The 10,569-nt window shown below is 33.3% G+C and overlaps 1 long non-coding RNA gene across 1 annotated transcript; it reads right to left on the bottom strand.

Annotated features, from left to right (window-relative positions):
* Positions 1–751: 751 nt before the first annotated feature.
* LOC131483960 (uncharacterized) lies at positions 752–4,032 on the bottom strand. Its single transcript, XR_009247960.1, has 3 exons — positions 3,852–4,032; positions 2,399–2,545; positions 752–1,874 (listed from the first exon to the last, which is right to left on the bottom strand). It is a non-coding gene; the product is annotated as an uncharacterized LOC131483960 (long non-coding RNA).
* Between the last annotated feature and the right edge of the window lie 6,537 nt (positions 4,033–10,569).

The following is a 10,569-nucleotide window of genomic DNA, read 5'->3' as shown; positions in this document are numbered from 1 at the left end:
CCTCCCCCATGGTCTTCTGTTAAGTTTCTCAGGATCCACATAGGAGTGAAAACATATGGAATCTGTCCTTCTCTGTATGACTTATTTCACTTAGCATAACACTCTCCAGTTCCATCCATGTTGCTACAAAGGGCCATATTTCATTCTTTCTCATTGCCACATAGTATAAAAAAACATGTAGTATTTTCATATGCATCTTATTCCTCATATTGCTATTACTTCATGTTATTTAACTATTTGTTCTAGGAATTGCAATATGCACCCTATCTTGAATTAATTATATACCATTTAACATTTAATGTAAAGCCGTTCAACAGTATATTTTTATTTAGCTCCTCTCATTTATATTTTATCACATTTTTCTTTCTACATGTTATAACCTTCCCTTAATAAAATATAATTTTCTTCAAATGGTCAATTTGAATTTAAATAATTAAGGAAAAATTTTTTAAAAACAACTTAAAGTGACCCCCACATTTATCAGTTCTGGTGGTCTTCATTAATTCATGTACATTCAAATTTCCATAAAGATTTTCCTTCAACTTAAAACCTTCCTTTATCATGTTTTGAGGTGTGAATCTGTTGGTAACCAATTCTCTTAGCTTTGTTTTATATAAAATTTTCTTTATTTCACTTTTATTTTTAGAAGATATTTTCAATGAATCTGGGATTCTGGATTAATGTTTTATCCCTTGAGAGTATCATGATCCATTGACTTCTGGTTTATACTTCCAATGAGATGTCTGCTATAATTCTTAGTTTTCTTTATGTAATGTGCCTTTTGAATTGTAGTTGTTTTCCTTAACTTTGAGTTTTACCAGTTTGACTATGATGTAATTTACTTGAAATTATTATTCTTAGGTTGTATTGTTTTTTCTTTGTTGTTGACCTAATGTTTTCATCTAAATTTAGAAAAAAAATTCAATTATTATTTCACGAACATTTCTGTCCCATAACATTCCTTTTCTCCATCTGGATCTCCAATTATACAAATGGCAAACTACTTGATATTGCCACACATGTCTGTGAAGCTCTTTTAAAATTAAAATCTTCTTGAGTTCCAGCTTGCAAAAATTTTATTTGATCTCATGTTTACTGACCCTTTCTTCTGGAATGTTCCATGTGTTGTTGGTACCATCCAATGCATTTTTAATTTTAGAGATTGTGTGCTTTTTATTTCTATAATCACTGTTTTTTTTTTCTTTTTAGAATTTCCTTGTCTCCTCTGAATTCTCTAAATCTTCAGTTATCATATCCATCTTTACCTGTAGATTCTCCACCTCCTAAAACCGTCATATAAGAGTCTTTATTTGCTAATTCCAACATCTGGGTAATCTGTGGATCAGACGTTATTGATCATTTTATCTCTGTGTTATGCACCACATATTTTTACTTGTTTGCATATCTAGTAACTTTTAACCACACTCTAGATATTGTAGATAATATATTAGGGAGACTCCCAATTCTGTAATTTTTCTAATGAATGTTGAGTTTCGTTCTAGCATACAGTTAATTTATTGGCAATTCTTTTTGATCCAATTCAGACTTGATGTTAGGCTATTAGGATGAGTCTATTGAGTTTCCTAGGAAATAAGTTTCAAGAGTCTCAGCCCATTCCTTTGTAGACATATAGATCCATTTCTAGTTACGAGATTTTTTTAGATACTCTTATAGGTTCTACTTTTGATCTTATCAGTATGTCCATTGTGTCCTAAGTCTCGGAGTTGGCAATTACTCACAAGAAAAACTTGCCCATTATATCCGATGCTTCCTGCATTACTGTTTCCAAAATTCCATTTTTTTCTCTCAAAGCATCCTGAGGAGTGCCTGATGCTACAGCTTTTCATTCCCCATGCAGGAAATCAGAAAATTTCCTGAAGAAAAAAAAAAAAAAGGAAAATTGGCCAATATAGGGATCAACTTAATGCATTTTGTTTTCTCAAAGTTCTTGCCTCCTCAAATCTCATCTCTTCCCTTGGAAGTTTTCCAACACTTCAAACTGCTAAATTTTTATAATTTATTTATTTTCTAGTATAACTTCAGTAAGAGCTTAATCTGATACTAATAACTATCATTTCAAAATAAGGAAGACTCTCTGTTTTGTATTTATTACTGCATTGATATGTAGTTGAAAGGTTTATTTCTGTATCCAATAATTCATTAATTTCTTTGATTAGCCATTCATTCAGCAACTGTAGTTTATATACCAGACCTTCCATTAATTATTGAAACAACTGATAAAACTAGATAACAATAATTCATAACAATTTTGTATTAAACAAAAACTTATGCATTCCTACTGCCTAGTATTTATTAAATACCTAAGGACTTATATTAAAAATACATCTGTTTGCACACACATACTTATCATCTTATGCACATCATACTTATCACATACTTATCATCTTATTGAAAAAGTTCAATATTATTGATGATGATGATGATGATCTCTTGAATTCTTGGTAAATTGAAGCTTGACGTTCCCACATTTAGTAATGCATTTACATTTTGGTCCCACTTACATATAACTTCATGTAGCATGCACCTTTATTGGATTTGAAGAATAGTAACATTAGTGAAAAGAACTATACTTTCAGAGATTATTATAATTCCCAGTACAAAATAGGCATGCTGGAAATAATTGCTTAATATATAATTAATTGAGTCTCTGGAACAAAACATTCTGCTTATACAGAAACTGAATCTATATCAGTTGATCTAAATCTTGTCATTTATACAACATTTTCACCAATTAAGCAACTGGCTACTTCATATTCACCATCTTGCCTAAAAACCCTTAACTTCCTTACCCACATATACACACCATATGTAAATAGAATATGTTATAATTATTGAAGCTAAATTCAAACCACCTAAAAATATCCTACAATACTTATTGAATGGATACTTATTCAATACTTAACAATACAATACTTATCACTGTGATATTTTTATGCAAAAGTTATGAACCATATTATATATATCCTTCTGTAACTTTTTCATAGGTTAAATATAGAATTATGTGAACCAACCATTTATTAAACAGTGTGGGATTGATTTTAGCCAAAACTGGAGTTCCTAGGCTCCGAGAATGTAGACATCAATAAAAACCATGCTTTGCCTAAAGCAAAGTCTAGAAAAGGAGGCTAGCTATAATTTTGAATCACAGCCTGATTAATTAGAGGCAAATATTCAAGTTATATTTGGTTTCCCTACACTCATGGAACTATGATATTGGTACAAATTTATGTCATTAAATTATTAACTTAAGCCTATTACCAAAAATTATATGAACACATCACCCTTTCTGTGCTTTTATTAAGTAACCTATGGTTTTACTATTTATACAGCTTTCTACTGGCACTTTTATCATCACAATTATTTGCCTCTTGACATGGTTAAATTACATTATCTTTATCAAAGAGGAACTTCCAAGTTCAAAGAGCTTTATCAAAGCCCAAGTTTTTTAAATTGCCCCTTTGTAGAATATATAATTATATTTTCTTGTTTTATATTCTAATAAAAAGTGTATTTTGATGTAAGAATTTGTTAGTTTTCGACCCCTTCGGGAGCGTTTTTAGATATTATCTGAAACTAGTTCCTATGTGGGAAGGGCAAAAAGAAGGGAACTTACTCATAAGGTTTATTTTGGGCAATCTCAAGATGAATAGATCATTTCACAAGCCTGGCAAATCTTAAAAGTTTACATAGAGGCCTTAACTGAGTTCAAACACATATACCATCCAAATAATCTCAACACCACATTTCAACCTCAAGGTTGTTTCCTTGGGACAGCTTCTGGAAATGGGAAAGGTAAATGCAATGCACATTCTCAGGACAGGGGAACTTACAATTGCCTGGATCCAGTGTGAAGGTCAACCAGTGGTCACATCTTATCAATGACTTCCCCCCAAAACATCACTGGTGCCCTTGGTTATCAAAGAAGGAATGGCATTAGAACCAAAGTAGTCCAGTGAGATATTACCTCCATTTGTTGACAGAGAACTGAATTCTTGGCCAGGCATCAAAGAAAAACTAATGAGCCTCCAAAGAGAATGATTTTTTTTCACTTTTTAGCTAATATAGAATATAAGAGACCTGATCCGAAGATTTGCAAAGTTCATCACAGGATGCATCTGCTTTATTGGGTTGTAGTAAGATTTCACTTACAGTCAAAGACCATAGGACACAGCTGGTCTCCAGCTGGTGCTTTCTACTATTTCACTGGAATGGAATGTTCGTTACACCAAGCTTCATTAAAATTAAATTCCACCTTCACTGTATTTACCATGGAAATTAATATGTTTTATAAGCTATAGCTCAGTATTCTACAAGATACAGAATAAGAATAAATAAAATGTTATATACTAAGATATGTATAATTTAATTGAGCAAAGAGAAGGATTTGGAAGAAATTTTTAAAGAACTGTTTAAAGGAAAGTCAGCATTTACAGATTAGTAATATCCAAGTTTTGATGAAATTGATATTCTTTATGCTGAGAGTCCTATATCAACCAATCCAGTTAAGTAGTAGCCTTGAGATCAAACTAGGGCAGAAGCAACTGACTTGAAAAACATTTATTAAAATAAATAAATAAACAAACAAACAAAACCAGAAATAATATCTTTTAAAAAACATTCATCTAGTAATAGTAAACACCATATAAGTAATTCAAATATGAACTTAAGATCTGAGACTTAGGAAAAGAGGGGCAAAAGGTAAAAGGCAAAGACAATGAAAGTGGAGAAATAATTTAGAATTTGCTTCCAGTATAACTGGCTTTAGACTTGTAGCCATTCAATTTTTGTTATAAATTGTAAAATACCAATAGAATAATGGCTTAAACAATTCAGACATTTATTACATAAATTGACAAGAAGGCTGGAAGGGAGCCATTTCACAGTGCAGTGACTTACCGATGTCTTTAAGGATCCAGGTTTTTCTTATTATTTTGTTCTGTCATCCTTAGCATAAAAATAATATTCACATGACAGTTGCAGTGGATATAAACCTCAAATGATGTGCAACAAGGTACCAGTAAGAAGGGAAAATGAGTTTAAAAAAAGTGTCTTTGCTCTCCTTTTCATACAGGAATAAGCTTTTCTCCTAAAATCACTTAGCAAACATTCCTTTGAGGATCAATGACCAGGAAACAACCATTGTCCATCAAAAGACAAATCAATGGCAACAAGGACAGAGTTTCTATAGTTGGCTTTTATCCATAGACTTAAAAGTACCACACAGTAAAAAGATTACTTTTATATAAACAATCTTACACACAATTTATATTTTAATAAAAACAGAAATTCTATAAAACTATATTTTCCATACACTGGAAAAAAGCACTTTGATGTTTTCTTTACAATTTAAATTGGTTCTGACCCACTAAATTAATTTTATGACTCACAGTTGGGTAATATTCCATAGATTGGAAAATGCTGACTGGCATTTCCTGGGATTGGCCAGGTTGCTAAACAGGTTCCTTTGAGCCAGGAAGATGTACAAATAAGTTATTAGGCATGCATTGAACAATATCCCACTACCAGAGACACAATGTGGTAAAGGGTCTTGTCTTTGGCTTTTCAATGCTTTCCTTTTGAGAACTCTCTCCTGCCACCTAATTCCCCAAAATGGACGTGCCCTACCAGATTGTGCCCTACCAGAAAGTTCAAGGTTGCTCTGAAATTACCAACATTCTCCATGCTTGACAGGGGAAACCATGTTCATTAGCTCAGTGTACGTAAGAAAGCAAAACTTTTACTAATTCGGACAATGTGTGAAGGAGTATCAGGCCGTCACAACCCAGCATTTTAAAAATAAGATGATTTCTAGCCAAGCAAATATTCATTTGGTGTCAAGTCATACAACCAACTAAAGCAAAAACAAAAATCAACAGGATAAGGAAAATGCTTAGTTACAGAAGTGTCTGCCACTAAGCAAGTAAGATTTTTCTGGGATTGTCATCTTGGATCTGCCTTTTAGGCCATTCTCAATTTTCACAGGTATAATTTTTCCTTCTCTGGAAACACAGGCAGTATTTTACTCCAAATGTATGAAATACAGAAGAACCGAATGGGAAGTAAGTACTGTGACCTGCTTGTTAACTTTAAAGGCAATATGGTTTTATAAAGATCAAGTACTGCAGATAACCCACTATAAGGTATTAACATTTACCTTCAAATCAAAGGATTGCCCCTATAGAAACTATGTATTCAACTTTTTTTTTCTCTTTCTGATGCTAGATTTTTGTCATCCCTGATTGGGAGTGATAGAAGCAGCAAGCAAGCAAAGAATCTCATAAACAGACTAAGATGTAAAGCAGTCTATTTCTGACTAAAGACAGAATTACTTCTCAGAGAGAGTTCTAGATTATTTGACAGAGAGACAGAGCGTAAGCAAGGGAGGGGCAGAGAGATGGAGACACAGAATCTGAAGCAGGCCCCACGCTCTAAGCTGTCAGCACAGGGCCTGATGTGGGGCTCAAACTCACGGACCTGGAACTCACGGACCATGAGATCATGACCTGCGCCAAAGTTGGTCACTTAACCGACTGAGCCACCCAGATGCCCCTAGCTTTGCTTTTCTTTCTCAAGATTGCCTTGGCTCTTTAGCAAATGTTGTGGCTCCATATAAACGTTAGGATTGTTCTAGCTCTGTGAAAAATGCTAGTGGTATTTTGATAGGGATTGCACTAAATGTCCAACTGATGAATGGATAAAGAAAATCATCAGCCATCAAAAAGAATGAAATCTTGGCGTTTGCAACGACGTGGATGGAGCCAGAGAATATAATGCTAAGTGAAATAAGTCAGTCAGGGGACACCTGGGTGGCTCAGTCAGTTAAGCTGACTTCAGCTCAGGTCATGATCTCACAGTTCCTAAGTTTAAACCCCGCATCGGGCTCTGTGCTGACAGCTCAGAGCCTGGAGCCTGCTTCACATTCTGTGTCTCCCTGTCTCTGCCTTGCCCCAGTCACACTCTCTCGCTCGCTTTCTCTCTCTCAAAAGTAAACAAACATTAAAAAAAAAAAAAATAAGTCAGTCAGAGAAAGACAAATACCATATGATTTCACTTATAGGCAGAATTTAAAAAAGAAAACAAATGAACGTAGGGGAAAAAAGAGAGAGAGAGAGACAGAGAGAGAGAGAGAAAGAAACAACCCAGGAAACAGACTCTTAACTATAGAGAACAAACTGAGGGTTGTTGGACGAGGGGGGAGTGGGAAGGGCTAAGTGAGTGATGGGTATTAAGGAGGGCACTTGTGGTGAGCACTGGGTGTTGATTGTATATGATGAATCACTAAATTCTACACCTGAAACTAATATTAAACTGAATACTAACTACTGGAATTTAAGTAAAAACTTGAAAAAAGTAAAATAATAAAATAAATAAAACTTAAAAAAGTAACTCAATTAATTTTTTAAACCACAAAAAAAAAATATACATTGCCAAGCCCCATTTAAAAAAGAATTAATATTCATGTTATACTCCTACCCATCGTAGGTATCATTTTGTAGATTAGAGGGGTGGGGAGTATGTCTTGTTTTTGGACATTTCTTATGTAATAATATTCTTGTTTGTTTAATTATATTTTTGTTTGTTTTTGTCTATTTTTAGCTTTCTGGTTTCCCTGAAAAACTGTGTCTGAAAACTGTTAAGTACAAAATACTTCTGTTTCAATTTTGTGACAAGAAAAACATGTAATGAAGTGATGTAATTTTTAACATTAAAACGAAGAGGCATGCACATTCCTTAAAATTATTTTTTTAGGAAAAATAGAGGCTACAATTATTGCTAAGACTTAACAAGATATTTTCCTATGACATAACCTAAAACTTAGTTCATTTTCTTGCTGAAGAGTAAGAAAAAGAAAACAGTAATACTTGACCACTTTGTTTATTTGGGTTCTAGGGATTTGTCAGATCTACAATTTGTAGATGACTCAATAATACTTTTAAATATAAAGGGGAATGAAAAAAAGACTAGAAGTAGGATGGTCATATAATTTATTTTCCAAATAGGAAAACTTCTTGAGGGTAACAAGGAATACTACTAATAACTATGTAACAAAAGTAGGTATAAAGCTCCCGGTCAGGGACAAAAGGAACCATAAAGTCATTCTAACTACAAGAGATATTGAAGAAGTAATTCTCATGTTCTTTTACCTAGAATAGTTTCTTTACTAACAAAAAGCAGGGTTCTTTATTCTTTATTCTGGCATTATTGCCTGCTTTCTGTGCTTGTCCTTTGGTAAGTATTATGCATGCATCACTTCATTTTTTTTAATGTTTATTTTTTATTTTTGAGAGAGAGAGAGAGAGCAGGGGAGTGGCAGAGAGACAGGCAGACCGAGGATTTGAAGCAGGCTCTGTGCTGACAGCAGAGAGCCTGATGAGGGGCTCGAACTCATGAACCGTGTGATCATAACCTTAGCTGAAGTTGGGTGCCTAACCAACTGACCCACCCAGATGCCCCCATTTTTCTTTTATAAAACCTATGAGGTAGACATTATTATTTTGTTTAGCTCATGAAAAGAAACTGAGATGAAGCTCAAACTTTTCATTATGAGGATCTTGGGTCTTGCACTGCTTCAAGCTATATTGTGTGCCTCCCTAACTAAGCCACTAAAGCAGCAGAAGAAAGGAAAAACAGTTCTAAATCTTCCTTCCTTGGGGGCTTTATAGAGCACTTGCCTCACAATATCTATGAGAACATTGTATCAAACAAACTACAAGCCTGTTTTCAAGCAGGGATGAGAAAGGAAACAAGGTACCTTAGATGATGTGGGCAAAACTCACTCATCCATATAGAACACAGTTTTTGAGCAACTACCAATTATGAGACCCTGAAATAAATAAGATGGAAGAAATCAAATTCTTAACTTCAAGGAGCCAACATGTAGCATGAAGATACGATAGGTAAAAATACCACATGGCATTATTAGATTAGGAGCCCCTCTGCAGTGTGCTGCCATGGATGGAGAATGATGGAGAATGAAGGGTTTTCCAAGGGAATGAACGGAACTGAACAAAGAAAGAAATGCTCGCTTTGTCTTCAGGAAAAAAGCAAATTGCTTTTATTGGAGAGGAAATACAGAGTTACATCTGCATATGCATGCATATGTACTTGTATGTTTGCATATATACATGTACTCACACCTTCACAGATAGGTACATGCAAATACATGAATACATACATTCTTAACAGCTCTGGGCAATAGGGCAATGAGGGCTGCGTGACTTTCTTTAATTATAAAAATCTATTCTGAAACTCATTTTGAATCTGAGATACAGAAACTTGGTTTTTTTGTTTTTTGCTTTTTTGTTTTTTTGTCCTCAGTATACTTAATCACCAAGCTTCCATCATATAGAAATCATATGTCTGTTATTTGTGTAAAAGGAAACATGCAATTCCCTTGGCACTTTCCCTAGTATTGCTTAGGAAATTGTTATATTTGTCACTGCGTTTTCAGGGCATTTTTCAAAGAAGAATAAAGCTGTAACTTATAAAGCTGAGGCTAACATGTTGGCCCTTTTGAAATAATAAAAGACTCATTCAGGAGCTTCATCTATGGAAAATATGTTTTTCACAAAATAATATATTTTATAGATAAAAATCAAAAAGGGAGGTGAGGCAAGGCGAATATGTGTGTTACTTTACTTAAAATGACACTTAAAAGCAGAATAAGAAAGAAGAAAGAGATCTCATTTCAAGTATATTTCAGTATTGGAAAATAAAACCGTGTGTCTCTTTTTCTTAAATTTGACGTCTCTTGTGAGAGTTTTAAAATCTTGCCTCACTGAGATGAAAAAGACCACAAAAAAATTGTCAAAAACATTAAAACTTCATTCATTAACCAGTTATTTTTATGAGTTATAGAGGAATATTTGCTTGAGTACATTTTCTAAAAGAGAGATTGTAACATGTGGCAGAAAATGTTAGTATCCAGGAAATTAATATCACATACAAATTGTGATAAATGTTTCAATAATACTTGGAAATCAAATGCATAAAATAATTTTCATCCTGATTTCTTCACACCTCATTTATTTCCCGTTTCTACATTGGTAGAATTGTTAATTTAGACTTTTAATGGAAAGGAATTATTCTAAGGCAAGATGATTTTCCGTGACATTATTTTCTGCCCCTCTCAATGACATCGTCCTCTGCTGTAGTCTGTTTTTGTGCTCAGAATATTTTAAGATTATACAACCCAACTTTCAGTGTTTCCATAATAAGGTAAACATATTTAACATATTACATATCACTATTTTCACAATTATGTACTTATTCAATGAACATATTCATATCAATTCAATGAACATATTCAATGATAATATATTCCAATCTCAAAATTATGATTACAAAAATTAATATGTTGTAAAGTGTTCTATCACATATGGATGGAAATTATAAAGTGTTAATAGTTTCAATGATTCAGTCTAAATTTTAAAATACTGAAGATAAGTTTTAAAAGATTTTTTTCTAGTGGAATGCTGTGCAATTTTTCCTTGTTTTCTTCTATTAATTTGTAGCATGATTATTAGACATTTTTTACTATATTGGTGT

The sequence above is a fragment of the Neofelis nebulosa genome, chromosome 8 (genome assembly GCF_028018385.1).
Source record: "Neofelis nebulosa isolate mNeoNeb1 chromosome 8, mNeoNeb1.pri, whole genome shotgun sequence".
Taxonomy (NCBI): Eukaryota; Metazoa; Chordata; class Mammalia; order Carnivora; family Felidae; genus Neofelis; species Neofelis nebulosa.
This window is presented reverse-complemented; position numbering and strand designations above follow the sequence as displayed.